This window comes from Pongo pygmaeus, chromosome 1 (assembly GCF_028885625.2).
Source record: "Pongo pygmaeus isolate AG05252 chromosome 1, NHGRI_mPonPyg2-v2.0_pri, whole genome shotgun sequence".
In the NCBI taxonomy this organism is placed as follows: domain Eukaryota; kingdom Metazoa; phylum Chordata; class Mammalia; order Primates; family Hominidae; genus Pongo; species Pongo pygmaeus.
Window position 1 is genome coordinate 18,737,057 of NC_072373.2, and position 6,000 is coordinate 18,743,056.

A 6,000-nucleotide genomic window follows, 5' to 3' on the forward strand; every position below is an offset into this window, starting at 1 on the left:
TTTATTATTATTATTATTATTATTATTATTACTTGTGTGTGTGTGGTACCAGGAACCTCTTATAAGAGAGTTAAACAAGACAAGTGGTCAAGAGTTTCAGGCATCAGTGAACACTCAGGAACTGAAGTATGAAGAAAAAATTATAGAAAGAGGAGTATATACTCAGGGAAACTTGAATCTATGCTCCCATGTTGTAAAAAATAAAAAATAAAAATAAACCACATAAAGGAGCAAGAACCAAGAAGAACCTTCACAACTCTGGGAATATTTTGCTTCAGCCAGGGAGCCCTCACATTTTCCTGTTGTGTTGAAAGCCAGTCCTCAAGTTGGCTAAGCTGAGGGCTACAGGACAGAAAAAGGGGACACCCCAAACTGCAGGGGAAGGAAGGTGCCACTGCTTCCAGGCTGTTCCAGGCATAGGGAGGTAAAGAGGCTGGCAAACATGGGGCATCAGGCAAGAGCTAACAAGCTAGAAAGCGCAGGCAAGACTAAACAGAAAACAAAGGATAATGCAGACAAAGGGACAAACGCTGTATGATTCCACTTGTATGAGATACCTAGAGGAGTCAAACTCACAGTAACAGGCAGTAGAAGCATGGTTGCCAGGGGCTGGGAAGGGGAAGAGGAGTTACTGTTTAATGGAGACAGAGTTTCAGTTGGGAAGATGAGAGTTGTGGCAATGGATGGTGGTGATGGTTGCACAACAATGTAAATGTACTGAATGCCACTGGACTGAACATGTAAAAATGGTTAAGATGTAGATTTCATGTTATGGGTAATTTACCACAATAAATAATAGATGATAGATAGAATTTTACAAGACAGAACTGCAGACCAAGGAGTATGGTACACACCTCGGGGGTCTGTGCAGCCTGGGAGGGGATAAATTATTTTACACTGAAGAAACCAATGACAGTTTCATAAAGACAATAGTTGTGGCAATGGATGGTGGTGATGGTTGCACAACAATGTGAATGTACTGAATGCCACTGGACTGAACATGTAAAAATGGTTAAGATGTAGATTTCATGTTATGGGTAATTTACCACAATAAATAATAGATGATAGATAGAATTTTACAAGACAGAACTGCAGACCAAGGAGTATGGTACACACCTCGGGGGTCTGTGCAGCCTGGGATGGGGATAAATCATTTTACACTGAAGAAACCAATGACAGTTTCATAAAGACAATAGGACTTCAGTTAGAATTTTGTATTAGATAGGACCTCTTGGTTGTAACTATAAAAGACTCCACTCAAATTAACTTAAACACCAAAGGGTTGTTTTTTGTAAGGGCTGAGTAGTAGCCTATAGACGCAAAGCTGAACAACTAAAGTCAGAAGAAGGAGAAAGAAGGGCATCTAAGCCATCCGAAACAGTGACTTACAGTCTTGTTCTCTTTAATTTTTGCCTCTCTCTGGGTGTTGCCTTCATTCTCATTTATTGTAGACTGGCTTTCCCCACGAGTGGAGGATTTAAAAATTTATCCCAGCCGGGTGCAGTGGCTCAAGCCTGTAACCCCAGCACGTTGGGAGGCTAAGGCAGGCAGATCTCTTGAAACCAGGAGTTCAAGACCAGCCTGGGTAGCAAAGCAAAACTTCATCTCTACAAAAATGAAAAATAAATAAAAAGTAGCAGCTACTTGGGAGGATGAGGCAGGAGAATGGCGTGAACCCGGGAGGCAGAGTTTGCAGTGAGCTGAGATAGTGCCACTGCAGTCCGGCCTGGGCGAAAGAGCGAGACTCCGTCTCAAAAAAAAAAAAAGAGTAGCTGGGTGTGGTGGTTCATGCCTGTAGTCTCATCTACTCAGGAGGCTGAGGCAGGAGGATCACTTGAGCCCAGAAGTCAAAGCTGCAGTGAACCATGATCACACCATTGCACCCCAGCCTGGGTGACAGAGTGAGACCCTATCTTAAAAAAATTAAAACCTTACCCTGGGCCAATGGTGGCCAGGAGGACAAGATGCTGTGACTCTTTGCCCCTGCTAGAGCCACATGAATGGAGTTGGGAGAGATGTTCCCTCAAAGAAGGTGAAGTTCCCTAGAAACAGCTCCTGAGATGGGACGCGTGTGCAGAAGGATTACTGGAGAGTGTTCTTGGGACACACCCATAAGGAAGAAAGGCAGGCAGGATTGGACAGTGGAAGAAACTAACCCATAATGTGGTTACACCTGGGGCCTTAGCTACAGGGAGATCTGGAGCTGAGAATTGTCCCCAACTGAGACAAGGAAGCTGGACTACTGTGTCCCATTGACCGGTCATTGTTATGTGTCATTTATATGTGTCATTTCCCTATGAGAAGGTATGACCTTGGGTGAAGCTGAGGGTGATTCCCAGGGAAAGACACAGCTACAAACCATCAGCAGTGGATATTCCTAGACACCAAAGAATGTGTTTGCTGCTTTAAAGAGGGCATTGAGGGATGTACCACAGCATACAGGACTGTCCACACTTCGCCCTGTTCACGTCTATTTATTTCTTATGATAAGTTTGTCCCTATGAGAACAACTGCTCTAAGACTTTGGTTGGTCTTATTTCAAGGGAAATTTACAAGAGAAGGTTGTATATTGCTCTTGAGGTTATATCTAATACTCATCATCCCCTCCTCCTCAACTCATTCTAGATTCAACTCGCCCTTGGCTAGAGCCTGTTGGAGTGACTCAGACCTTTATCCTTGAGGAGTCTGAGACCCTGTTACCATGTCCTTCTTCGGCCATCATGGCTGTACTTATCCATTTACCACTAAAACTGGGCATGAGAAGCACTAAGCCATGTCCCAGTAGATCACCTGAATGGTGAATGTATTTTTCCCTTCTTTCTCATGCAACATCAGTCCTGCCTCTTCCTGATGATCAGGATCTATAATCCCTATCAGGATGGTGGCTGTTTTTCTCGCCCACAGAGCCTGAAGTAAGGGAGATGGGCAGCCCACGCTCCCAGAGTGGGTCATTGCAGTACCGGTAAACAGTGCATTCCTCCTCAGCCCATGGGGACACATCAGTATATAATAGTTATTGCTTTAGGTTGTATTTGCTTCCTGGAGGGTGACAACTCATCTTCACAGGGAATCCTCCAGGAGCAGCATCTTTAAGGGAAGTCTACTGCTCTATCAGGCTGGCAGCTTCTGCATGATACAGTAAGTAATTGGACTCTGTGCTGGTGGATTCTCTGTGCCTATGGCCACACTTTTGTTCTGTAAAGTGCCTCTTGGTCTGCAGTAATGTTTACAGGATCCTTTGTAGATGGAATGAAATAAATACTTTGTAAGTGCTCATAATGGCCAAGGCCCTGTGGACAGGAAAGGCAGACCATATTGAGAATGTACATCTTCTCAGTCAAATCAATCGTAGCAAGGGGTTTCATTGAGGAATGTATAAGTTGGTCTTCTTGAGGAATGGTGCTGTGTCAGAGGCTCAATGTCAGGTTGGACATTTGGCAGCGGAAGTAGCTAGATGAGACTAGGTGGGTGGAAACTCTTGCCGCTGGGCCCATGTGTAGCCTCCATCTCTGCCATGCTGGCCACTCTGCTCACACGCTCCTGGTAGCAGCACTGGGATGGTTGACATGAACTTGCTGAGTCATTGTGTCTGTCTTGTTGTTTAGAGCCTCTTTTATAGTGGGTGCCTTTTAATGGCTATTAACATGGAATACATTCCCATGGTTCCATCCACACCTCCTTGTCTCGACTTTCTAATTCTTCTACTACAAGGCTCTGACCAACCAGCTAGGCCATGAGTTTCAGTATATTCTTATCTTGGGCCTCTTCTGTTTCCACAGTCGGGTGACCAGGTATGCTGCCTGGGTCTATACCCATTGGAAGAATTTTCCTTCACTGCTCTTTCAAGGTCAGTCCTGAACAGTGCAGCTGCCATCTGTTCTCAGCATCCACTGACACAAGCTGACTCATCCATGAACCAAGCTCAGCCCTTTCCTTTCCACTGTTCACAAAGGAAACTCCCCTGCAGCCACCACTGTGAACTGGAGAAGAGGCCAGTGCAAGAGTGATGGGTGACATAAAGTTTGGGCTACCTGTTCACACAACTTGCTTGTGTCTTCTGGCCCCACTTGTGTTGATCCTAGATGTACAATTTCCATCTTATGGTGGATTTCTGTTGGGCCATCTGACCTTATGATGGGCATTTCTGGCCATGTGGTCACTTGATGTTCAAGGTCATATGCTCCATTTACCAAGACCCAATAGTGTACCTGAAGTTGTTTTTTTCAAATTGAAACCATCTTTGCAAAAATTTAGTGAGAAACATCTGACATAACTGGCTCTATCTTGCTTCTAACCCCACAAGCTATCGTTGCTCATTCCAAGCTAGCTTTGAGAGGAATATAATTCATAGTTTAATTTTAGAACAAAGATGATAACAGCCCCTTCCTGAAACTAACCCCCTTCTCACTTGGGGACCCAAACCACCTTTGTAAAACTAATAAAAGATAACAATATTGGGATTGTGATGAGGGTCCAGATTCTGCAAAGATGTAGACATAGTTAAACTCTAATCAGTCATTGTTGTATAACTTGCCTTTCTTTAACTACTTACTACTCAGGAGTAACAGCCAGGGGTCATGAGATTTGTAACTTCCCCAGTTGCTTTTATGGATAACATCACTATTGTAAAATATAAGGTTGACGTTTGAGATATTTTTCAGACTTGGCATTCTGTATGAATCAACTGACACCATCCTGACCATTAACCCCACCCAGGAACTGACTCAGTGCAAGAAGACAGCTTCAACCCCCTGTGATTTCATCCCTGACCCAAACAATCAATATTTCCCATTCCCTATCTCCCTGCCCACCAAACTTTCCTTGAAAAACTCTAGCCCTCAATTCTCAGGGAGGTGAATTTGAGAATTATCTCCCATCCTTCTGCTTAGCTGGTCCTGAGGCAATTTGTTTGTTTGTTTGTTTGAGACAGAGTCTCATTCTGTTGCCCAGGCTGGAATGCAGTAGTGCAATCTTAGCTCACTGCAACCACCTCACTGGTTCAAGCAATTCTCATGCCTCAGCCTCCCAAGTAGCTGGGATTACAGGTGTGTGCCATCACACCCAGCTAATTTTTGTGTTTTTTGAGAGACAGGGTTTCACCTGTTGGTCAGGCTGGTCTAGAACTCCTGACCTCAAGTGATCCACCCACCTCAGCTTCCCAAAATACTGGGATTACAGGTGTGAGCCACTGTGCCTGGCCAGCTCTGCAATAAGTAAACTCTTTCTTTGCTATTCTCAGTGCATTGGCTTTCTGGGCAGTGGACAAAAAGAACCCACTGGCCAACGATGAGATGATGTGGTGTTCTCTGCTACAGGTGGCATGGCCTTGCGCCAGAATTCTAGCTGTCTACTTTGTGATTCTCCTACTGAGGCCTGCCATAAATGCCACAAAGCATCTCTCCTCACCACAGATAACATTAGTAACTGAATCAAGTGGCCCAAGCAGCACGGCTGCACGCATTGCCACCTGGATCTGCTGCAGAGCCCTGCTCCACTCTGGGTCCCATTCAGATCTTGGAGCCTTCCATATCACTCAGTGAATGCATCAGAGCACCTTCCCAACGGTGCAATATGCTGCTTCCAGAACACAAAGAGGCCTACCACACATTGCATTTTGTTTTGTTTTGTTTTGCTTGAGACAGGGTCTCACTGGAGTGCAGGCCAGGCTGGAATGCAGTGCTGCAATCATGGGTCACTGTAGCCGAATTCCTGGGTTCAAGCAATTCTCTGCCTCAGTCTCCTGAGTAGCTGGGACTATAGGCATGCACCACCATGCCTGGCTAATTTTTTTCTTAATTTTTATTTTGTAGAGATGGGGTCTTACTATGTTGACCAGTCTGGTTTCTAACTCCTGGCCTCACACGATCCTCCTGCCACAGCCTCTGAAAGTGTTGGGCATGAGCCACCATGCCCTACCTGTACTTTGTTAATTTTAGGTATGAGATGCAATAATTTGTTCATCTGGTCTAATTAACATTACACCATTGATGTGATAGACTA